The sequence below is a fragment of the Humulus lupulus genome, chromosome X (assembly GCF_963169125.1).
Source record: "Humulus lupulus chromosome X, drHumLupu1.1, whole genome shotgun sequence".
NCBI classification, from domain to species: Eukaryota; Viridiplantae; Streptophyta; class Magnoliopsida; order Rosales; family Cannabaceae; genus Humulus; species Humulus lupulus.
In genome coordinates this window covers 191,694,657-191,721,253 of record NC_084802.1, presented here as the reverse complement: position 1 = coordinate 191,721,253, position 26,597 = coordinate 191,694,657, and the positions used below count along the sequence as shown (strand labels likewise).

General features: G+C 35.7%; 1 non-coding gene across 1 annotated transcript; it reads right to left on the bottom strand.

Annotated features, from left to right (window-relative positions):
* Positions 1-20,219: 20,219 nt before the first annotated feature.
* On the bottom strand, positions 20,220-20,326 carry LOC133807748 (small nucleolar RNA R71). Its single transcript, XR_009879644.1, has one exon. It is a non-coding gene; the product is annotated as a small nucleolar RNA R71 (small nucleolar RNA).
* Positions 20,327-26,597: the final 6,271 nt, after the last annotated feature.

Sequence of the window (26,597 nt, the reverse complement as noted above, 5' to 3'; positions counted from 1 at the left end):
TGCTATGATTTCCCTATTGCTTTCCTTATATGGATATATGAGACAATTCCTTCTTGTTATCAAGTGTTGTGTAGAAGGGTTAATTGTTTGTTTCCAAGGATTCTGAATTGGACAAGCAGGGGAAGTGTGTCATACCAGTATTTGGGTGATAAAGTTCTTTTGGAGGAAGAGGTAATGATTTTGTTTTTTTTTTTGTTTTTGGTTTTTTTGTCATTCACTTATATTTTTTATTGTGTTTGTTTTATATTTGGGTAACTAGTTACTTGTTACCGTTATTTTTTGTCGTTTGTTTAAAAAAATTTGATTCTTGCAGTATGATGTTAATGTCATAATCCCTACCAATGAAGAAATGAGACTGCCTATACTGAGAGGGTTGTCTTTTGAGAGTAAGTTTTTGCCAATAGATCCACCTGATGATGATGCTGCTAGTCCATCAGATATGCATCAGGATCTTATTGCCATTCAATCAAAATTGGCTGAAGTGCAAGATTCCCAGAAGTGTATATTGCTTGCAATTTCTGAATTGAAGGAATCTTTCGCATCTGATTTTGCTTTTGTTATATCTTTGTTGGGTGGTATTAAGGCATCTATGGCAGCTGGTAATCATAATGTTGGTGGAGAGTTTGAAGATCCTATGCATGCTGAGGCTTCTTCTGAGGTAACTGGTTACTATTGTTTGTGTGTTTCCCTTTTATGATGTCTAATTTGGTTTCAATTTTTGTAAAAATTGCTGGTTTTTGTACTTTTAGGATTTTTTGATGGCCATTCGTCTAGGGGTTATCAAAATGTTGATATTGGTGAGGAGTTGGGGGCTGATTTGGAGCATTTCGTTCAGATTGCTTCACAATTTTTTACTACCGATAAAGTAAGATTTTATTTTCCTTTTATTTGTTTAAGCAATTGGTTTATTTCCCCCTTGTTTTCTTGTTTGTAATGAAGTATTGGTCGTATATATTTATTTCTTTTTTAGGAGCCAATTAAAGTTAACTCAACTAAATGCTCAAGTCCTCGAACTCCCACATTTCATGTCTCTAATGTAATATGGAGAGTTATTAATGAATCGGTTGAGAGGCCACTTAAAGAGAGCAGTTCTTTGGAGGATAAAAGTAAGTGGTCAATTGTGTTGTATGAGGATGCACAAGCATTTGATAATGGACTGCTTTTGGGAAAGAAAAGGCAAGCGAAGCTGAGCGCTGTTGTAAAGTCTCCTTTCTTAACAATTTTTGGATCTTCTGGAGTTGGAGTGAAACAAAAAAGAAAGAGAACAATATTGGATAATATTTGTCCATTTGTCGATGAAATTGGTGATAATCACACTAAAGAAGAAATGTCTGAGTTTGACTCCTAGATTAAACGTGATTTGAAGAAAAGGAACAAGTATGTATAGCCATTAATTGTTTTTAAGTTTTTTCTATGCATAATATGTCTGATTAATTTGTTAACTTTTTTTTAACGTATTGTTCAAGTTCAAAAAATATGATGATAATTCTGTGGACCCACCAATTAACTTCACTTTTGTCCTTATTTCTGAGAAGACTTGGTTTCATAGCCTTTATTTCTCTGGGCAGTTCGTTGATTCATCAGTGGGATTCTTCCTTTTATTTTAACTATTTTTTCATGTTGGAGTTATTTATTTTGTTTTAAAAGGTAATAAGTCTAGTGATCTATTTATGCTATATATTATGATGTTATTGGGTAACCAATTCCCCTACTGTTTGCTTTGTTGTAGTTCATTGGGTAACTGATTACCCAAACTTTGTAACTGATTTTGTGTTGATGATGGTAACTAGTTACCCTTGTGTAATAAAGTTTTCTTGACTGTCATAGTAGATTGGTTTCTACACATATCATCTTATAATCATGTATTTTTTTTATTATGCAGCATGTTGATGTGATGATGTATTACTTGAGGAGAAAGGTTAAATTTTCTAAAGATTTGAATAGGAGAGTATCTACGACTGACAATTGTTTTGGGCAAAACATAGTGTTTATGTATGAAGATTTTAAGAAAAAAGGTAGTGGTGCACTTAAAATAGATGAGAGCTGTGTTGCTTTGAAGATAATGAAGGGGGAATCCATGTTTTGTGCAACTCATTGGAATTTTCTTGATGATGTTGTCATGCCTGTTAATGTGAAGGCTCTTATGCATTGGATTTTGTTGCACTTTAATATACAGCAGAGATCACTTACGGTGTATGATTCAATGTCTGGTGCACATCATGAAAATCAGACTTTACATGTCGTTGAGGCATTTGCTGTTTTGATTCCTCTTCTATTGGAGAAGATTGGTTTCTATGATCGTCAAGATATTAATAATGATGTTAGTCCGTATGATGTGGCAGAGAATGAGGCTTTGAAGTTGAGCATTGCTACAGACATTCCTCAACAAATTGATTGGTTAGTTTGTTTATTTGATTTTAGTTTTTTTTTTCTTTGTGTTCTTTTTTGTTTATATGTTCTTAGTTGTTTTTTTTACTTGTTTCCATTATGTAGCGATTGTGGGGTGTTTTCTACTTATTTTGTTGAACAAATAATTCTTGGGAAGGAGAATGAGATGCCTAAACATATTGATGTTCGTCTCCTTCGCGAAGACATTGCTATCAGCTTGTACTATCATGGAAAGAACAAAGAACTTGAGGGATACTTAACTAGCGATGAGTTCAATGAAAAGCTTTTGGAGAGGAGACAGAAGAGAATGAAAATTGCTGCATAGGCTTTTAGTGATATTATGTTTCTTTTGCTTTTTTATTTTTGCTACAACATTAATTAAATGATGAATCAATTTATAGTTTAACAGTTAGTTTTTTTAAATTTCTGCTTATGTAAAACATTGGGATTCTTAAGGTCATTTTATATATACATATCAGTATAGCCTTTTGTTAATTCTTTTGTTGTAAGCGGTGGGAAGAATGATTTAGAGGGTAACCAGGTACCCAGGTTGTTTCTTTGCCAACATACCGAGGGTAACTGGTTACTTAAGTGTTTTTATTTTTTATTTTTTCCCTATTGGTTTGTTGTTGTTAATCTCAATTATTAATATATATTTTAGATAACACTTTAAAGCAGGTAGTTAGTTTTCTATTTTTTTTCTGTATTTTTTTACAATGTTTTATGGAATAATTTGAGGGAAACTAGTTCCCAGTTGGGTTGTTTAACTAATTTTATTGGTGTTATTCGAGCAAGAATGATTTTGAGGGTAACCAGGTACTCAGGCTGTTTCTTTCCTAATATACCGAGGGTAACTGGTTACTTAAGTGTTTTTTTAGATTTTCCCACTAAGCTTGTCATATTATAGTTATGCAACCAGTTTATTAAGTTAATATTAAAGTAACTTTAATATTATATATAGAGGAGTTTGTGATAGAAGAAAGTAAATGTTTTAATTCTTTTTTTGGCTTTTAGATTGTTATAGTGGGTAATTTATCTTGTATTGTAACTTCAGGGTAACCAGTTACCTATATCGTTGTTTTGTTGTTAATTTTTGGTAACTGGTTACGTTCATGTTTTTTTCATTATGCTTTATTTATACTGATGGTAGCATTGAAAAATAAGAAGCAAACAAATCCAAGAAATTATTTTGAAAGGATTTTATAAGTTTGCATAATCAATCAATGTGTTTAATTTTGAAACAATCTTATTAAAATACTGAATGATACTTGATGAATATGAAAGTCACTCTTTCAATGAATAAAGCTATGAAAGGTTTGTTTTGCTGTAAAATATGAATCTATGTCTTTGGCTTTTTCTGTTTGTTTGGCTTCTCAATTGGAGGATTCCTGCAAGTCTTCCTATTATGTCATGGTTGCCCACATTTCCCACAGGTGATTATTACTTTAGGTTCCCCTCTTGATCTTATTCTTTTCTTTCTTGGTCTTCCTACAGGGATTGTTGCATTTGGAGGCAGCACCATTATGTCCAAGTTTTGTGGGAGATTCCATTCATCTTTATGGGGCAAAGGATGAACATTTTCTTGATACAATGCTTTCAACGTTTCTGTTCTGTAGAACTTTGCATAATAATCATACACACTCAAGTTTCTCTTTGCAATGACAGCTACTGCATGGCCACAAGGCATTTCATCTTCTTGGAACCTATTGCAAGTACATGTTCTATTATGTATATTTACTGTGAAATTTATCCCCTTTTGATCACGAACTTGGTATTCTATTGTGTTGAAAGGCAAGACCTAAAAATAGTTTTGTCATGAAATAGAATCAGATAATAAACATTTTAACTAGACTTAAGATTGGAAGTAACTAGTTATGCTTCTGTGTAAACTTTTTTTTTCCAGTTGTTATGGAAGGTAACTGGTTACCATCTATTGACAGAATAAATAATAGTAAGAATAAGTTTAGTTGCATACCTCATACTTCATTTTTGAAACAATGTCATGTCTCAATTCATTCTCTGTTGCTGTAGAGACTTTTGTGAATGTTCCATTTTCATTATTTGAGTTGTTCCAAAGCCACTTTTGAACCAAACTTCTAAGGCATTCAACCAAGATATCAATGGGGAGATTTCTTGCAGCATTTAGTGCAGCGTTGAGTGATTCTGCGATGTTGGATGTCATCATGGTGTATCTTTTTGTTGGCGAGTATGATCTTGCCCAAGTTTCATACTTGGCTTTTTCTAAATAGGGTCTAATGCGTTTGTCAATTCTATCAAGGCCTCTTATGTAGTGTTCACATTCTGTTTTTGCGTATGCTTTTGCTGCTGCAATGAATTTCATTTGTAGCTCTTCTCCATGGCTCCCATACTTGCTTTTCAAATTATTGAGCAAGTGAAACATGCAAGCTCCATGGAAAGCATTTGGGTACACCATATGTACTGCATTGTCTATGCTCTTATGTCTGTCAGAAACTATAGCCAATCCTGTGGAGTATAAATATTTTTAAATAAAAAATGAAAATGAAGTATTTTTAATTTTTTTTAAATTTTGGTGAAGGCAATGTAGAGTCCAAGAACTTTACTTAGCTAGTTATTTAGTAGTATTATAGTATGTTTAGTATTATCTATGTAACTGTGGATTTTTGGTTCAGACCGGGAATTATTTGGACACTCATAGTAGTACTTATAGATTTTCTAAGTTTAATCTATAGTTTAAGAATATTAAGTATAACCTAAGGTTTGATTAATGTGACTGATATTAAGGATTTTATTTATTATATTATAAGGTTTAGACATCAACCAATAGGATTTTAAGCACATGTTATGAATGGTGATTAAGGATTAAGTATTTTTGAGGATTAAATTTAATAAGGAGTAAAGTTTGAATGTTATAGGGTCAGTCAGCAGCTTTGAAAACGTTGAGGGCTTAGTCAAGGCTGTTTACTCCATTCAAACTTAGCTAAAAATGTGTCATTTCGTGTTTAAATACTCAGCGTGTGCCGATATATCGCAGCTATAGGGGGCGATATGTCGCAGCACGTAGATACGGAAAACACGAAACGATGCACGGTCGCCTCGGGCATACTGGCCCAGGCGATATATCGCCTACAGGGGGCGATATATCGCCTCCTCCAGCATGAATTCAAACTCTTTTGAATTCTTTTCCTTTCAGCCATTCAAACTTCGTCAAAAGTCCAGCATCTTTTGAACGAGTCTTCAGCCTCTGCTGAACGATTATTCAAATGATTTTCACCTAAAAAGCCATTATTTTTATTCAAGTAAAATCAAGATACTTTCATTCCCAAACTCTATAAATAGGACCTAGTACCCAGCCATTTCTTCACCTTTTACTCTAAGTTCAGAAGCTGCTAGTGTTAAGTGAGTGTGAGAGTTTAAACACCTGGTTTGGGAAAATCATAAGCTTAAACATCATAAGCTTATCAAACACTTTGGGAAGTGAGGATCGTTAGTATTTCAGTTGTGGTTAGATTGATCTTGCAAGTCTTTGAGGTAACCAAAACTCTAGTTCATTTCTGTATTATGTTATTTTCTTTCTCATAGTCTTCTACTCAATCTCTAACCTTAATCTCTATTTTGGTTAGGGAATCTAAGTTCTTGAGCACATAAGTTTCGGTAAGCATGTCTCTCAAATGGTTTAGTCTTCTCATTTCCTTTTCATCTCTTTCCTTCTTTCAACTCACTCTTGTTCATTATGGTTTTAGGAGTGTTCCAAAAGTCCCAACTCAGTCCATTATATCCCGGTAACTTTGGTAAGGAAAATAGGCTAGAATCTATATGTTTATGTTTATGTTATCTTATGTGTTATGTTATGATATGTTATGAATATGTTATAAATGTGTTTGTTTGTAGGCTTGGGCTTATGCCCTATTTGACTAACAAGACCCCAAAAAGATTGTGGGCATATGCCTATTTAGCTGGTAGGACCCCACTAATCTCATGGGCATAAGCTTGTTTAGTCTATGGGACCCCAAGTAATAATGGCCATTATAATAAGTGTATTATGTGTTATGATATATCTTTACGTTATTATGAAATTGATTTGTATGACTATGTGTTAGATTTTTCCTTGCTGGGCATGAGGCTCATTCCTTTCTGTTTATGTGCAGGAAATAAGCTTTAGAGGCGGAAAGATTCGTGACGCTTAGAGGATGTGTATCGATGGTGAATGGAGTCAAGGGGCCGAGCGTTATTTGATTCGAGGATGTAGTCTCATTTTAATTTTTATGGTTTTATATGTATTTTCCGCATTTTCTTATGTAATTCTTTTCATTTAAATCATGTTTTGTTTTTAAAGACAATGGGATCCCAAATCCTTCTTAGTATTCTGTTTATTTGTAAGTAACTCTTATTTTTACAAGTTACTCAATAAAATTATGGTATTTTCATAAAAATGTAAGTTTTATGTATAGTTTCGTTAATGGTCCAAATAGTCTAGATTAGTGGGTCATTACAGGCAACTAGTTACTTTATTCAGATACTAAAAGAAATAGCATGTATTTGTGTATTTTGTTTTGGTAAAATGTTCCTATGTGTTTGTAAACAAGAATATATCGTTGAAGCTATCATACCTTCGGGTTCTCCATAGGTGTCTCTCAGTTTGGAGAAGAACCAAAGCCATGAGTTATCATTTTCAGAGTCTGCTATTCCAAAAGCCAACACAAAAATGTTGTTGTTTGAATCTAACGTTGATGCTGAAAATAGGGTACCACCATGTGCTCAAGAAAGTTACATCAACAACAATTATAGGCCTCAAGTATCTCCAACCCTTGATTTAGTTAGAGAAAGCTATGTAGAGGTATTTGAATCTATATTCCTTGTCTGTGAGTAGGTGTGTTATTGTTCATGGATTGGCTTGCTTCAACATGTAAAGATACATTGGCAACTTTTGATATGAATCATTGGTGTTCCCTCTTACTAGACGCAAAGCTTTCTCTCTTGATCTCCATGCTTTTGTGTATCCCATAGTTACTCCGAAGTCATCATTCATATCATTCATGATGTCATTTGGAGTGTAATTTCTTTTGATTGGCTTGTACTTATTCTTTATTAATTCCCCAACTACGATGCTTTTTGCTTGCCTATGGCCTTCCAAAACAATTTCAACAGAGCAAGTGTGATTTGGATTGCATTTCCGTACCTTGAATAAATCTTGATTTCTGTACTTAGATGATCTCACCAACCAGTTGCATGTTTCATCTGCGCAAGTAACTAGGTACTCTCTAAGTTTTGATCTTTTTGTTTTAAACTGGAAGTCATGCAACATTGCATTGTAGCTAAGAGCTGATTTGATTGTGTTCTTATCCTTGTAAATTTGCCATTGCTCTATTGTGTTGACTCTATAATCAGATATTACTAGTTGGATTTCCTCCAGGTTCTTTTTTCTTTTTGTATTGTCCTCAATTATGAAATCAGCTACTTCTTCAGCAAAATGAGGTATGTATGACACATTTATGCCCTCATTTGTTGTGCTTGACATTCCTTCTTCAAGTAACATTTGTTCATTGGTGGAAGCTTGATTTGCTTGCATTAATAATGTCCCCACCTCCATTTCTTCTGTTGTAGCTTTCTGATTTGCTAGTAGAAGAATGTCATTTTCATTGCTTGATTCTTGAACTATAGTGACACACAATGGTAAATCTGTTATTTTTGCAACAACTTTTTTCTTTATTTCTAGAAAGAACAACACTGAATTGTCTGTTACAACCTTCATTGGTGGTGTTCCTTTTTCTACTTGATAATAAACTTCAATAGTTGCTGTTTTTTCCTTTATTTCCTTTTTTTTTTATCAAATTCACCAAGTTGTCAAGAGAACAATTTGGTGGTATTAATATCCCAGTCATTGTGTACACTTGGTACTCGTTGTTTTCATTCCACTTGCCTCCATATTGAACCAAAGAAGTAATATTGTCCATATTTGTAAAATTTGGTAATTTTTAAGCAGTTAGTTGGTTCCAAATGGGCTAGGTAACTGGTTAACTTAATCTTTAATCACATCTTCTTCTGAAACATTTAGCTTTTTGTAGGGTAACTGGTTACACTTAGTTTTATATATTGACTTTTTTTGCAGGGTAACTGGTTTCTTTAATCTTTAATCATATATTGACTGTTTTTACATTTAGTTTTATATAGTTGTAATTTTTACTTAGTTTTATATATTGGCTGTTTTTCAGGGTTCCTGGTTACCCTATTGTTACTGATTGTTTTTGCAGTAAAAATTCACACCTACATCAAATAATTTTTTTTATTGTAAAGACAAATTAGAATGTATAATTTTTAGAGTTCTTGTTTCTTGTGTATTTTTTGGTTAATCAATGTACACAAACCAGTGGCAAGGTAACTGGTTTCCTTACTATGTGGTCCCATACCCTACTGAAACATTTAGTTGAATATATTGATTGCTTTTTCAAGTAACTGGTTATCCTAAAGTTACTGAATGTTTTGGCAGTTAAAATTCACACTAATATCAAATTATCCTTGTTATTATAAAGACAAATTAGGATGTAAAATTTTGAGAGTTCTTGTTTCTTGTGTATTTTTTAGTTAATCAACGTACCCAAACCAGTGGGTTTGGATAATCTTTTTCAATTTTTTAGTTTATAATTTTTTTGTGTTTTTCAGCAAGCACATTATGATCATGAACATTATCATTACAATCAAGATAATAGTTCATGTATAATTTTGATTTTGTATGCCAATATTATAGTTCTATGTAGAAGATTTAAGATAGTTTCCAAATAAAAGAAAATGATAATACAATAGAGTTGACAGAGGAGACGATTTCTTGCAAACCTTGTTTCTTGATCGTGTAGTGGATATGCAGCTCGCCGGAATTTTAAAAGATTGCAGCTCGTATGATTGGAAGAATGTTCGAATTTATTTGATTTCTGTAGAAAAGGATTAGTACTTTAGTTGTCAAAGTGATCAGATTTTTGTTAAATTTTTTTTGCAGAAGCCGAGGTCGAACCTTTGCCAGAATTGATCGAATGTTGTGGAAATCGCCGGAGATAGGAGTTGTTGCCGGAGAAGGGAGTGCCGGAGATGGAAGCAATTGCAGAGAGTTTCGTGGTTTTGGAGAAAGCTTTTGATCGTGTTTTAGGCTTGAGCAGAGTAGTATGGACTATTGTAGTGTTAATTACATTTGTGCCCCTGGTTGTGTTGATGTGTTTTTGTTTAAATTTCAATTATCCTATGTAGTAATTTTTTCCATAAATTAAGTTTTTCTTAATTAAATTCTTCCATATATATTATAAAAAGATTAATTCCCATATTTTTGCACAAAGATGGCTAAAAAGCCATATTTTTGAAAAATTCCCTTAGAGAATTTATAACAAATGGCCCAAAATAAGTGCATTTGAAGCCTAATGTCCTTATTTAAAAAATGGTAGAAAAATGGACTTTTTAGATTATTAATTACCTAAATTACCCCTACTATATCATTTCTATCACTTAACGATACTACCAAAAAATTTCTCAGCAAAAAGAAAAGAACAATGAGAAGGAGAAGAAGAAGTCGATTGTATCCTTCTGTGGTCGTCGACAATTAGATCTCACTCTAATTTCCTCCATTTTTTCCGGCAAAGACGAATGTTCATTTAACTTTCACTTGTTTTATATTGCCCTCTCCATCTTTATAGCATTTTCCATTTTCTTTTTAGTCTTTTGAAACAAAAATTAGACTATATTTGCTTTCTTTACGCCATCATCCAATTTTTTAGACCATTCTTCCAATTTTCCACAAATCGAGAGGTATTTCTCTTCCTTTTCATTCTTTTTTATTTTTCTTTTTGATTAGTATACCCATATTCCCGTGTAAATGGTTTAGAGACTATTTGTTATATTATATAAACTGAAGCGTTCTTGCTAAATTAATTACTCGAATATATATAACTTGATTGGTGATATTATATAAATTGAAATTGACAATTATTTCTCTTCCATATATATTGAATTGCTCATTCCCATTCATGCGATCTTGCTTTATGCTTTGTATGGTTCATAAACATTTCTGTTTTAGGTGGCCATAAATCTAGCATTTATTGATGTTGTCTATGGTATTATTTCTATGAAACCATTGTGGCCTAGAACTAAATGCATTTTCAGAATTGTATATTTTTAATTTACCTCTACATATGGTGTATGTAGATAATAAGTGATAGCATACTGTAATGCCCCAAATTTCCTAATAAGGTTTAGGACCTTGATTAGGAGGCCGGGAGGGCCATAATTGATTTATTATGGTATTTAATGATTATATGCATGTTTATGTGAATTATATTATTATATGATGGTGAATGCATGCATATGCGAGTATTTATTATTATAAGGGTATTTTGGTAATTTGGCCGCTGTGGGCATAATTGTGTATTTTGGGTGCATGGTGGCGATTAATTAATATAGCCATATTATAAGGTGGATTGGTTCGAGCTATTCGGCATGAGATGATCATGAGATGTAAGTGTTCGGTCTAGTCATAATGGGTTTAAGTTCGGGGCTCGGGGTGAGTCTCGGGGTCATTTTTATGACTAGAACATTACCGGGAATAAAAGGGTAATGGGATATGATTTATTGGTATTCGAGATTATTGAGAATAGCAGGAATTGGAGAGCGTTAATTATAATTAACGAGATAGGCGGGAAATGACGATTTTCCCTTGGGGTGGCTTTAGGAACCTTAAATGACCTAGGGGCATTTAGGTCATTTAGCTTGGATTTATATGAGGGTTAGTAGGCTATGGAAAACAGAACCAAAAACAGAGCCCCATCCTCATCTTCTTCTTCTCTCCCGTACATGTTTTTCCCTTTGCTTTTCTTTGAATTTTGAGAGCCCAAGTTGAGGAGCTAAGCTAGGAGATCAAAGGTGGGAGCTTAGGAACTTGATTTAGCCATTAAAGGGGATTCAAAATCAAGTTTGAGGTAAGTTCCAGCCATTAGTTTCATGGTATACTCTGTTTTGGCTTTAAACTTTCAACTTGTGATTTCTTGGTAAATAGTTGGAATTAATGGAAGTTTAGTTGATGTTTAACTTGGGTTTTGATGTGGGTGAGTTGTTGATAATGTTTAGTGGTTGAATTGGGTGTTAGGTTGAGGTTTGGGACTGGTTTGAAGGTTGGGTTTCGAGGAGAAATGCAGGGGAAGCAAGCTAGTGGCTTGCTGGTTTGCGTAATGTTCTGCGGCCTGTCTATGGTGTGCCGCGGCCTGAGTGTGTTTCTGGGAAGAATTATGCTTCTGTCTGAGGGTGAGCCGTGGCCCATTAGGGCAGTTTTGGCCAGAAATAGGTTTTTGACTTGGGGATGTTGGCCTTAGGCCTCGGGGTCAATCCTATTACCCGGTTAAGTGTGGATTGATGTCCCGGAGGCTAGATATTGGTTTGGGAACCTATGTTGATCATTTTTATTGATGGTATCCTATATTTGGTTATGACTAGGTGACCGCTAAAGGACTAAAAGTTGATCGTTTTCAAGGGTCGTTCTTTTAATCATTCTAGCTCGACTCTAAGGTAAGAAAACTGCACCTTGAGTATATGTGACATGCATGGCTATTCTTGATGCATGTTGGTTGATTATTAAGTATGACATGCATGGCTATTCTTGATGCATGATTGGTTATTAAACATGACATGCATGGCTATGATTGGTGCATGTTGGATTGTTAAGTATAATGCATGTGATACATGAGAAACATGTGACAAGGACATGCTTTGAGTACTGAGTATGGCATTGTTCAGAGCCTGTGCCTCCGGGTTTGTGCATGGTCCTAATTGTACTAGTACCTGTTAAGTAAGCATGCTGAATACCTTGTTTATGGATATTGGACATGTAATATATGTTTGGTGGCATGGCTTACTTCTGTATGGCACTGACTTATTAGTCAGAAACGGAAATGGTGTCAGATCCGTCTGTGAGGCTGTGACTTATTAGTTAAGTTCACAACGGGTTGAGCACTGGTCGTGTTCCACTAACCTGAGGGTCAGAAACGGCATGAGCGTTGAGGACGCAGAGCCGAATGAAGATTAGATCTAATCGATATCAGCGTTGAATGACTCTATGGCATTAATGCTGGACCGACCCTAAAGTTGATGAACTTATAAGCGCTTGCCTGGTCTAAGACCAAATGTTCAAAGCCAGGGCATAGGGCCCCGGTGACTGTCTGTCACATGGCTAGGGAACGTTGTTCCAAAGTTACGACTCTAGAGTCGGGAGGAAGGTTATGTTGGTGACCAATCACCATGCACCTATCCTGTTGAAGCTAGTGAGTTGCTGTAACGACCCACTAATCTAGACTACTTGGACCATTAACGAATCTATACATAAAACTTACATTTTTGCGGAAATACCATAATTTTATTGAAAACTTATGGAAACAAAGGTTACTTTCATAAAATAAGTAGGATATGGGTACCCATTGTCTTTAAAACAAAAATAACTTAAAAACTAAAAAGAGTTACATAGAAAATGCGGAAAATACATTTAAAACCATAAAAACATAAAGAAGACTACATCCTCGAATCGAATAACGCTCGGCCCCTTGACTCCATTCACCATCGATACACATCCTCTAAGCGTCACGAATCTTTCCACCTCTAAAGCTTATTTCCTGCACATAAACAGAAAGGAATGAGCCTAATGCCCAGCAAGGAAAATTCTAACACATAGTCATAAACATAAACATAATTTCATAATAACGTAAAGACATATCATAACACATAATTCACTTATTATAATGGCCATTATTACATGGGGTCCCATAGACTAAACAAGCTTATGCCCATGAGATTAGTGGGGTCCTACCAGCTAAATAGGCTTATGCCCACAATCTTTTTGGGGTCTTGTTAGTCAAATAGGGCATATGCCCAAGCCTACAACATACACATGCACAACATATTCATAACATACCCATATCATATCATATCATAAAAGATAACATAAACCTAAACATATGTATTCTAGCCTATTTTCCATACCAAAGTTACCGGGATTATGGACTGAGTTGGGACTTTTGGAACACTCCTAAAACCATAAGAAAGAGTGAGTCTAAAGAAAGGAGATGAAATGAAAGAGATGGAAAGACTAAACCATAAAAACATACTTACCAACTTATATGCTTAAGAGCTTGGATTCCCTAACCAAAATAAGAATAAGGTTAGGGGACTGAGTAGAAGGTTTTGAGAAAGGAAATAACATAAAATACAGAAAGGAACTAGAGTTTTGGGTTTACCTCAAAGATTGCAAGATCAATCTAACCTTCACCGAAATACTATAGAACTCACTTCCCAAAGTGTTTGATAAGCTTATGATGTTTAAGCTTATAGTTTTTCCCCAAACCAAGTGTTTACACTCTCACACTCACTTAACACTAGCAGCTTCTGAACTTAGAGCAAATGGTGAATAATGGCTGGGTACTAGGTCCTATTTATAGAGTTTTGGAATGAAAATATCTTGATTTTACTTGAATAAAAATAATGGCTTTTTAGGTGAAAATCATTTGAATAATCGTTCAGCAGAGGCTGAAGACTCGTTCACAAGATGCTGGACTGTTGAAGGAGTTTGAATGGCTGAAAGGAAATGAATTCAAAAGAGTTTGAATCCATGCTGAAGGAGGCGATATATCGCCCCCTGTAGGCGATATATCGCCTGGGCCAGTATGCCCGAGGCGACCGTGCATCGTTTCGTGTTTTCCGTATCTACGTGCTGCGACATATCGCCCCCTATAGCTGCGATATATCGGCACACGCTGAATATTTAAACACGAAATTACACATTTTTAGCTAAGTTTGAATGGAGTAAACAGCCTTGACTAAGCCCTCAACGTACTCAAAGCTGCTGACTGACCCTATAACATTCAAACTTTACTCCTTATTATATTTAATCCTCAAAAATCTTAATCCTTAATTACCATTTAAAACATGTGCTTAAAATCCTATTGGTTGATGTCTAAACCTTATAATATAATAATATAATCCTTAATATTAGTCACATTAATCAAACCTTAGGTTATACTTAATATTCTTAAACTATAGGTTAAACTTAGAAAATCTATAAGTACTACTATGAGTGTCCAAATAACTCCCGGTCTGAACCAAAAATCCAAAGTAACAAAGATAATGCTATAAATACTATCATACTACTATCTATCTTAGCTAAGTAAAGTTCTTGGACTCTACAGTTGCTCACTCATTTGTTAAGCCCTGGTGACCCTACCGTCACATGGCTAAAGGGTGTTGTCCCCAGGTTATGACTCTATGGTCATGAGGAAGGTTATGTTGGTGACCATTCACCATACACCTATCCTGATTGAATTTATGAAAGGATAACTTATCAGTTAAGCACTGGTGACCTTATCGTCACATGGCTAAAGGGAGCTGTACCCATTTTTGTGACTTTGGCTACTGTCACCTACCTGTTTTGGACTGATAGTCTTGAATGATTATTATGATCATTGTTGATATTATATCATGTTTTATTGTGTTTTCTTGCTGGGCTTCGGCTCACGGGTGCTATGTGGTGCAGGTAAAGGCAAAAGGAAGCTGAACCATCCTTGAGTTGGAGAGCTTAGGTGATGACGTGTACATATGCAGCTGCTCGTCCGCCACGGCCGAGGTTTAAAGTGGAACTAGGGTTGAACCCTGTTTTGCGACTTAGAACGGCTTGTTGTAAATATTTTTCTGTAGTAGACTCTGAAATTATATTTTTGGGATCCCAATGTACACATTAAACGTTCTAGTGAAACGTTACATCTTAACCAAAATTTTTAATCCCTAAACCGCTAATCATACTTAGTTACACGATTTTGGCCAAATGACTCGATTAGTGAGTTTAGCACTGTTTACAAGGCACACCGTAACGGTCCCTGGAGTTGGGGCGTTACACATACAATCCATTATGGATAGCAATTTTGATGAGGTTCAACAAATTTGGTTTTAACTTGGTATTATTGTTATAGCCAAAGACTTAGATGTGTTCGCATTTTGGTTTATGAACCCTCCAAGGAGAGTTGAAAAGAAGCTCTTATATCTCTTCAAGCGTTTAGTTTGCATCTCAAAAATAAATGAATAAGGCTTTAATTTATGTGCAATTTTAGTATTTTGTCATTTGTAGTTACTATTCAGGATTCTTATCTTTTTCTATTGGAATCTGTATTGAGATATACTAATGAATGCTTTCTGGTTATTTTTTTTATTCCATCTACATCTATGTGAGCATATATATTTTATATCCTAGCATCTAATACAAATGGGCTAATTTCTTGTGCCACCATTAGCTTTTTTGTTATTATTACTAATTTTAAAAGTTTTATGTGTTAAATATTAATGGGGGTTTCATTACAAATTGGCAATTTAGCTCATTTGGATTGAAGTCTTTTCCAATCCCAGCTATCCATATTTTACTAATTTGCTTCTAAATACAAGACTATTAATTTTGCCTAATAATTGGTTATGATTATATTTTACTGATTTTCTTGGAATGGTATATTTGTTTTTGAGGACCTTTGCCTTGATTATATGGTTTCTTTCTGAGTTCATAAAGTGCAAAAACACATGGTGGTGTTCTAAATGCTAGAGTGGTCAAATAGTATTGTGAAGAAAATATAATAAGACATGCCAATTTAAGTTTCTTTTCCACAACTCATCTCTTCCATCAATGAAAGTCTCTTTCAAGTTGGTTTTTTCGTCATATATTTGATCAAAATTCTGAATTAAATTGGCCATTTAACCATTGGAAGGTGCCCATGAAGTTTAGTTGCAGTATAAATTATTAAATGTGCTTGTTGAAATGTATTAAATGGGTTTGCTGAATTGTATTTGATTGATATATCTATTTTGTGTGGTGTCATATACCACACTCGGTTGGCCAATATTATTCCAATTTTTTTTCTCCTTTTTATGTTGTATATGTTTTTATAATTTTGGTATATGTATTTTAATATCTTGTGCTATTTTACTTTCTAGCATATGTAATAATGTTGTGGTACTAAGTTGGGTTTTCTAATCTTCTTTCTTTCTTATAATTTTAAGTTTTTCAGTTATGGGAAAGGTTCCTATTACAATATTGTATGATGGACATTGGAATGACAACAAAAAATTCGTGGGTTATAGGTTGACAACCATAATGCTTAATGACGATGCCACCTTTTTAGATGCTTTAGAACTGTTGTATAAAGTTGCCTCTAAAGTTGGATTGTCATCGCCGCTACATTAGGATTTTTGTAGATATGAACCTTGGAGAGAATGGAAACAATATTTTAGAGGTTATGGGTGATAGTGGTATGAGTTGGTACCTACATATGGCCAAATCTGATAAAGAAATGAAATACCCACTCATTGTAAGTTTTGAGGAGCATCCAATGGTTGAACTAATTCAAAAGTCCATTGAGAATAATCATTTGTTGTTGGAGTCTGTTGCTGATCACTCCTCTATGATGGAATCAGATTTGTCTTCAAAGTTTGGCACAAACTTTGAAGTAGGTTCATTGTCCTGTTCTCATGGTCGGAGCAGTGGTAGTTCAACTGTTCTAAGTACCAACATGAACAATTATCCAACTTCAGAAAATGTAGAGTCTATATTTGTAGATCCCATTTGATTGGAAGATCTAAAAGTCAAATACCTCTTTGAAAAGAAAGAAAATTTGACGACTGCATTATGGTTGATCCGAATTAAGAATTTTTTTGAATTTGTGACTATCAAGTCTAACCAAACTAGATTGGTTGTCAGATGTGTAGTTCCAAATTGTGAATGGTACATGAGGGCTTCAAAGTATAAAAATGGAGATTTTTGGATGGTTAGGAAGTATGTCAATGATCATACTTGTCCAATTGATGTTGTGTTAAATGATCATTGTCAAGCTAGCAAATTAGTGAGTGATTGTGTAACTAACTTGCTAAGAGATGATGAAACAACATGTCCTAAGAAGATAGTAGCTCATATGTTGAGAGAATATGGGGTCCATATTAGTTACTTCGAAGCTCGTATGGCAAAGGAAAAAGCATTGGAGGCATTACAAGGATCAGCTGATGAGTCATATGCTCTATTTCCATCATATCTCCATGCTCTAAAGTCTTTTAATCCTGGTATGTGGTTGTTTGGTTTGTAATTTTTTGTTTTGTTTTAGTGTATGTCTTTATGGTGTAGTTTTTTTATTGATATATCTATAATTTTTCTTTAATAAAATATGTTTATGATGTACTCATCACATATTTCAATAAATAACACATATTTCTATATTTTTTTTTGTTTATTTATTTTTTATCATGTTTAGTATATCAGTTTTTGTCATCAGTATATATATATATATATATTTTCACCTATAGTATATGTGTTTTCTGTACTGAGTGGGAAAAACAAGCCATCTTTTTATATAAATTGTGTTTATGATTTGTACAATCATTTCCATTTGTAGGCTTAGTGGTTGATTATCAAACTGATGATGAAGGCAGATTCTTGTATATGTTCATGGCATTTGGAGCTTCAATTGAAGGATGGAAGTATTGTAGGCCAGTCGTTTTTAACAGCTAAATTGACCAGAACAGTGTTCATGGCATGTGCCATGGATGCCAATAATCATATATTCCCAATAGGTTTTGGCATCGGAGATTCCGAGAATGATTCTTCTTGGATTTGTTTTTTCCAAAGGTTAAGAGGTGCATTAGGAACTCAAGATAATTTGGTTATTGTTTAAACAGACACAAGAGTATTGAGAATGCAATATCTATTATGTATCTGTTGAGTCTAGTTTATGTCATGGTTAGGCGGTGGTTTAGGTAGTCTTTTATGTCATTTTTATTTCATTTAGTGCGGTTTTACGCTTTTGTTTGTTTGTTTTACAGTTTTAGTGAATAAAAAGGAAGATTTGAATACTTGGAGGAAATTGGTTCAAAAAGAGAAAAAAAACCAAGTTTTGGTGTTGTTTTCAATAAAGGATGGATCTCGACATGATTTGAAGGCATTGCTGATTTTTTGGGTTTAAAAATGCTTGAATTGAAGAATTCCTTAAGGGCCATGGCTTGAACAATTAAGAGCCACGACCAGCCTCTTCACAGAATCATTGTTTCAGAGTCTAGACTTGGGCCGCGGCATGGCTTTGGAGGGCTGCGACTTTGCAGAGCTAAATCCCAGTAAAACAAAGATATGGGCCGTGACATGGCTTTGGAGGGCCGTGACTTAGAGGTGCAAATTCTCAGAAAATTAGGACACGGGCCGCGACATGGTGTAAGTAGGGCTGCGGCCCGCCTATTTTAAAAACGAAAAAATAGGTTTTAAAGAGGAGAAAAGGGGAATCCGGAAGGAGGCTAGAGAGGAATAGGGAGAGATAGTTTTGGTGGCTGAAAAGCTTGAAGAACACTCAAGGAGGATTCTGAATCGTTTGTTATTCATCTATTTCTTTATGTTGTTCTTGAATTTCTTTGTGTTTATAATGACAATTATGAACTAATTTTCTGTTTTGGACTGTTAATTGAATCGCTTGAATCCATATTATGAACTAATTCAATTATCATTCATTCTTCATCTTCTTTTTAATTCCTGGCAATCTATGCTTATTGATTGATTATTGATTGGCCTATAGTCATTACCTGTATGTCTTTGAATCAAAATATGAAAAGTGCGATTTGAATTTGCTTTGGTTGTTCAAGACACAATTATAATTTGGAACGAGAGTATCTAGATTAATTGTGTATCTATCTCGAGTTGTTGTGATTAATGCTGTGTTTGTGATTAAATTTACCATAGAAATATAGGAAAATTTCACGTAGGATGAGTTTATAATTCATAGTATGATTATAAACTACTTTTGTCAACTCGTTAATTGAAATAGGAAGAAAAGAAGAAGAAATTGGTAACTTGTATTAGGGATTAGTAAGGATGATAGTTGATGAGATTAAATATCCTAATTAATCTCTCATTATTAAAATTTAAGGCTTTGCTATTACTTATTGTTTTTATTGAATTCTTAATTATTGTTTCTACAATTTATATTTTCTTCTGCCTCTTTACAATAATCAAAGTTTAATTGACCAAATAGACACAAAAAGTTGATTGATTGGTAATTGGTGATTCAGTCCTTGAGGACGATACTTGGTTTTACCAAGATTATTACTAAATTTCGATACTTGCACTTGCGTAGCAATAATTTTCGCAATAAGATTTTGGCGTCGTTGCCGGGGACTGAAAACTATCAATATTAGTCTAATTAATTTTATTTTTATTTTGGTTATTTTTGTATTGTTTCTAATTTGTTTCAGCTGCATTTCTTAGTCAATTTTAGGTAGCTTTGTTATATTCATAGCAGAAGAGGAGCATGTAGTCTTGTTCCTATTAATCCTGAGATTGAGAAGGCTTGCAAACAAAATAGAAAAAACAAGAGGTTGGCTCGTCAGACTGTGGAGATGGCACAAAATGATGGGAATAATGAGGTTCCCGAGGTTATTCAAGGTCAGACTAAAATCCTGCTGCAAGGAGACTGAGAGACTATGTACTGCTCACTATAACGGGAGTACAAAACTGTATAAGATCGCCAGCTGTGGAGGCCAATTATTTTGAGATTAAGCCGACGATCTTGCAAATGGTGCAGTCCACTATCCAATTTGGTGGTTTGCCTTCTGAGGACCCCCATATGCACTTGGCGAATTTCTTGGAGTTGTGTGATGCTTTCAAATACAATGGGGTCAGTGATGATGCTATAAGGTTGAGACTCTTCCCATTTTCTCTGCAGGAGAGAGCTAAGAGCTGACTTAATTCGTTGTAGGCAAACTCTATTAATACGTGGCAAGACCTTGCTCAGAAATTCTTGGCCAAGTTTTTCCCTCCCTCGAATGCTGCTAAATTGAGAGAAGAAATTAATAACTTCTATCAGATGGATAGGGAGTCATTATATGATGCTTAGGAGCGTTTCACGGAGCTATTGAGGAAATGTCCCCACCATGGTATAGAAAAGTGGATGTTGGTCCACAATTTTTACAACAGGCTGTGTGGTACAACAAGGACAATTCTTGATGTTGCAGTTGGTGGGGCATTCATGAGTAAGAGTGCCAATGAAGCTTATGATTTGTTAGAGGACATGGCCACAAACAATCATCAGTGGTCTGATGAGAAGTCGTCTGGGGTTAGAAAGGTAGCTGGGGTGCATGAACTTGATGCAATTACTGCTCTGATAGAACAAGTGGCCTTGTTGACAAAACAATTGTAGCAGAATACTGTGTCTGCTAATGCGATTCAAATGGCAGCTAGGTGTGAAATTTGTGGTGGTTCTCACTCTCTTGATCTGTGTCTTGCTAGTAATAATAATAACATTCCTATGGACCAAGCTCAGGTTCAAGTTTTGGGAAATTTTCAGAGGCCATTCAACAATCCATTCTCCAACACTTATAATCCTGGGTTGAGAAATCATCCCAACTTTTCTTGGAGAAACAATTAGGGCCAACAACCTTAGTTTCAGGGACAGTTTCAGCAGAATATGGCTCAACAACCAATGAATCAAGCCTCTTCATCACAACAACCTAGGCCACAAGCTCCACCAGAGGCCTAATGAATTACAAGTTGCGTTATTGACTCTCACCAACACTCAAACTCAGTTCATGACTGAGACCAGATCTTCTATCAGAAATCTTGAAACACAAGTGGGGCAGTTGGATAATATGTTGAATAATAGACCATAGGGAAACTTGCCTAGCAACACTGAAGTTAATCCTAAGGAGCAAGTTCAGGCAATCACTCTGAGGAGTGGTAAACAAATTGAGCAGTCTAGTGTACAACAATCAATGGTTCAGAATGAAGATTTGGTGAAAAGTCTGATACTGTTGAGCAAGGGGTTACTGAAGATCACAAGAGTACAAAGAAGATTCATCCAGTTATTGTTGACCAGCCAGCCCGAGTTCCATATCCTCAGAGGCTTAGAAAAACTACTCTTGATAAACAGTTTTCTAAGTTTTTAGAGGTGTTCTAAAAGCTGCATATCAATATTCCTTTTGCTAAGGCTTTGGAGCAGATGCCCAGTTATGTAAAATTCATGAAAGAGATTTTCTCTAAGAAAATAAAGATTGAAGACTATGAAATTGTGGTGCTCACTGAAGAATGTAGTGCAATATTGCAAAGGAAGCCGCCCCAAAAGTTGAGAGATCTGGGGAGCTTTACTATACCTTGCACAATTGGAAAATTTGAGTGTAAGCATGCCTTGTGTGATTTGGGGGTGAGTATTAATCTGATGTCATTATCTGTGTTTAGAAGACTTGGTTTGGGTGAAGCAAGACCAACAACAGTTACTCTGCAATTAGCAGATCGATCAGTGAAGCATCCACGAGGTATCATTGAATATTTTCTTGTGAAGGTGGATAAGTTTATTTTTCCTGCTGACTTTATCGTTCTTAACATGGAGGAGGATACTTATGTACCTATTATTCTTGGGAGACCATTTCTAGCCACGGGCCAAGCTCTCATTGATGCTCAAAAGAGAGAGCTTAAACTCAGAGTTCAAGGAGATGAAGTGGTATTCAATGTTTTCAAGGAAATGCCGTATTCAAGGGTTAGTGATAGTTACTATAGTGTGGATGTGATAGATAAAGTAGTCTCGAAAAAAAGGGTGAGTAGTGATGCCCTAGAGGCGGTGTTGATTGGTGGTGAGGAAGATGATGATGATGCTGAGATGATAGAATATTTAAATTGGATTAATTCTTACCAACCGTACATGAAGAAATTTGAAGAGTTGGCAGAGGGACCCGAACGACCATTAACATCTATTCAGCAACCACCACAATTGGAATTAAAGGCTCTTCCAGATCATTTGTGGTATGCATACTTGGGAGAGAAGGAGACTTTACCTGTAATTGTTTTAGCTAACCTCTCAAAAAGTGAATTGGAGAAATTGTTGAGGGTTTTACAGGATCATAAATTGGCCATTGGGTGGACATTGGCGGATATTAGAGGAATAAGTCCTTCAACAGTAATGCATAAATTTTATTGGATAAAGATAGCAAGCCATCAATAGAGGCTCAAAGAAGACTCAATCCAGATATGAAGGAGGTTGTACTTGAGCATATCCTTAAATGGTTGGACGTCGGGGTGATCTACCCAATTTCTGATGGTGCATGGGTGAGTCCAGTGCAAGTGGTACCAAAGAAGGGTGGTATGACCGTGGTGAAGAATGAAAACAATGAAGTCATTCCAACTAGAACTGTGACGTGGTGGAGGATTTGTATTGATTACCGCAAGCTCAACAAGGCTACAAGGAAGGATCATTTTCCTTTGCCTTTCCTTGATCAAATGCTTGATAGATTTGCAGGCCACAACTACTACTGTTTCTTGGATGGGTATTTAGGGTACCATTAGATTGCTAGTGCACCAGAGGACCAAGAGAAAACAACATTTACATGTCCCTATGGCACATTTGCTTTCAGGAGAATGCCATTCCGACTATGTAATGGTCCAGCAATATTTCAAAGATGCATGATGGCTATTTTTTCGGATATGGTGGAAAGGAGCATTGGAATTTTCATGGATGATTTTTATATTTTTGGTTCTTCGTTTGATATATGTTTGGGCAACTTGGAGAATGTATTGAACCGATGTGAAAAAGAAAATCTGGTATTAAATTGGGAAAAATGCCATTTTATGGTAAAATAAGGAATTGTTCTGGGACAGAAGAGCTCTAGAGATGGTATTGAGGTGGATAAAGCAAAAATTGCAACAATTGAGAAATTACCACCTCCGGTGTCAGTGAAAGGTGTAATAAGTTTCCTATGCCACGCAGGGTTTTATCGAAGATTTTTCAAAGATTTTTCTAAAGTGTCTAAGCCTCTCTCTTCAATGTTGATAAATGGTGTAGTTTTTTTATTTTAATGAGGAGTGCCTTCATGCTTTCAAGGTACTCAAGGAGAAGCTGATATCTGCAACTATTGTTGCGGCTCCAAACTGGGACTTACTATTCGAATTGATGTGTGATGCTAGTGATTATGACGTGGGTGCAGTTTTGGGGTAGCGTATTGATAGGGTATTTCACTCCATTTACTATGCTAGTAGAACTCTCAATGATGCACAGTTGAATTACACCACAACAGAAAAAGAGTTGCTAGCCATAGTGTTTGCTTTTGCAAGTTCAGACCTTATCTGATTGGTAATAAAGTGATTATGTATATAGATCACTCTGCTATCAAGTACTTGATGACTAAGAAAGATGCAAAGCCTCGCTTAATCATATGGGTTCTATTGCTTCAAGAGTTTGATATGGAGATTCGTGACAAAAAGGGTACTGAAAACCTGGTAGCTGATCATTTGTCGAGACTTGAAGTAGAAGAGAGTCAGAATGAGAAAGCTGTGCAGATTAATGATTTCTTTCTAGATGAAAAATTATTTGAGGTGAGTGAAAATTCTGTTGTGCCTTGGTTTGCTGATTTTGCGAATTTCCTTGTTGCAAAGGTTGTTCCACTTGAGATGACGAGGCAACAGTTGAAGAAATTTTACTCTAAAGTGAAGCATTACTATTGGGAAGAGCCTATTCTCTATAATCATTGTGTTGACCAAATCATTCACTGTTGTGTACCTGAGGATGAAACGCATTCTATTCTTGCCCACTGCATAATTTACAATGTGGTGGGCATTTTGGAGCCACAAGAACAGCAGCTAAGGTATTGCAAAGTGGTTTCTATTAGCCAACCCTATTTAAAGATGATAATTCGTTTGTGAAGGCTTGAGATCGGTGTTAGCGCACTGGTAATATCTCAAGGAGAAATGAGATGCCCCTCAATGTGATTTTGGAAGTTGAGCTTTTTGATGTTTGGGGGATTGACTTCATGGGTCCATTTCCACCATCTTACAACAATGAGTATATTTTTCTATCAGTTGATTATGTGTCAAAATGGGTGAAAGCTTCCGCTAAGAAGACCAATGACGATAAAATTGTGTTGAACTTTCTACATAAACATATTTTTACTCTTTTTGGTACACCCCGAGCTCTCATTAGCAATGAAGGGAGTCATTTTGTCAACAAACAACTTGATGCACTTTTAGCTCGCTATGGTGTATACCACCGCACTACATTGCCATATCACCCCCAATCAAATGGCCAAGCTGAAATTTCAAACAGGGAGGTGAAAATTGTTCTTGAAAAGAGCGTGGATAATTCAAGGAAAAAATGGTCAAAGAAGTTGGATGATGCACTATGGGCTTACAGAACTGCGTTTAAAACATTGATAGGTATGTCTTCATATCGCCTAGTTTTTGGAGAAGCTTGTCATCTTCCAGTTGAGTTAGAGCACAGGGCATATTGGGCAATGAAGTTAAACTTTGATTGGAATGCTTCTAGTGAGAATAGAATTTTGCAACTGAATGAGCTTGATGAATTTCGTAATGAGGCATACGAAAATGCAAAAATCTATAAGGAGCGCACCAAAGCTTGGCATGATAAGAACCTGGTTAGAAAAGAATTTCAACCTTGACAACAGGCACTTCTATTTAATTAATGGTTGAGACTATTTCCTAGAAAATTGAAGTCGAGGTGGTCAGGTCCTTTTACTGTTGTGAGAGTGTTTCCATACGATTCAGTGGAAGTGCAAGGAAAGAATGGAAATCCTTTCAAGGTGAACGGGCAGCGGTTGAAGCCATACTTGGGCAATGTGTATGATCAAGCAAAGTCAATTATCCTCTTGAAGCCCTTTTGAAGGGGAGTTCAGCGTCCGACTAAATGACGTTAACGACAATGCTCGTGGGAGGCATCCCATATATTTTTATTGCTTTCTTTACTTTTTAGTCTAGTTGGAACAAAATTTTAAGTTTAAGTTTTTGCACTTGTAAAGTATGAATATTTGGTTTATTATTGTACATACGGAATCGTGGAAAGCGTGAAAAATGAAAAAAAATTCCTTAAGGGCTGCGGCATTGCCTTATTGAGTCGCGGTATGGCTCCTTACAGTGGCACATGGATTCTATCAAGGTGTAGGCAGACCGCGACATGGATAGGGTGAGCCGCGACATGAGGACTTGAGGATTTCTAGATAATTGAGGTGGGTCACGGCATAGATAGAGTTGAGTCGCGACCCTGACTCCTCAAGATTTCTAGAACATTGATGTGGGCCGCGACATTGAACAGGTAGGGCCACGGCTCGTGTTGCGCAGACAGGGTTAAATACCGAATTTTGTTACCTTTTTCTTCATTCTCTTCTCCTTCTCACCCTAATCACCAGCCCTAACCTCCCTTCTTTTCATTTTATCATAGCTCATTTTCTCATTTTGAGTGTTTCACTTGTCAAGGAGACAAAAAGAAGAAGACAATTTATGAAGGTCTCACATTCAAGTAAGTGTCACATCTCCTTTTTGATGATTTCTTATTGGAAACTTGGAAAAAAAATGATGATTTGGACTGTTTTGAGAATTTTTATTGAGAAATTTAGTGGTTTTGTTTGGTGTAAGTGTTTGGGTTGCTTGTTCATTGTGATTTGGTGATTGTGGGAAGTTGGAAATCAAGGAGAGGTACTGCCCTAAGTAGTTATGGGGAAATTTTAAATGGCAAGGAAAGTATAGTAACTCTTGGGCTTGAGAGTGGGAAGCCTTGTGATAATTGGCATGGTGCATGGTTCTGTATGCTTATGACATTTGTATTGAGAGCTAGAGTTCTGTTGCAGGGAGGTGCATGGAACTCTTAGCTAGTGTGGTGGATACAACTTAGATTGTGCAAGTGAGATTAGGACAGACTGGATTAGTCTGTGAGTTCTGAATGTGTTTCCAGGGTTTCTTTTATATGAAAGGAGACTAGAATGGTGATGGGATTAGTGCCAGGGATGGAATTAGATGTAAGCACTGTTTTGAGTGGCTCAACGGAGTTGTAAGAATTAAAGGTTTAGTTATTGAGTAAGATGGAATTCTCTAAGGTGAATCTTGGATCTGGTTAGGACCAATTGGAGATCAGAGAGGAAGTTATATAAAAGATTGTGTTTCTATCAGATAAAAGCACTGAGAGTGCTGAGCATGATTTGGGAAACTGTTTAATGCCAAGTGTTTGTAAATCAGATGAATAGAGCATTCAAAGGTTTATTTGAATGGGATTTGTGATCGTCTTGGACGATGGTATTGTCGTATTTTCTCTGTGGAGATTTGCCAAGGTTGAAGAATGCCTTGGGGGCAGGAGTGTCCTTGGGTGGCAAGGATATTACAGGTGCCTTGGGGAAGGAGTTCTGAGTCTTCTTGCAGATCAGAATTAGTTTGTGGGTTGTTA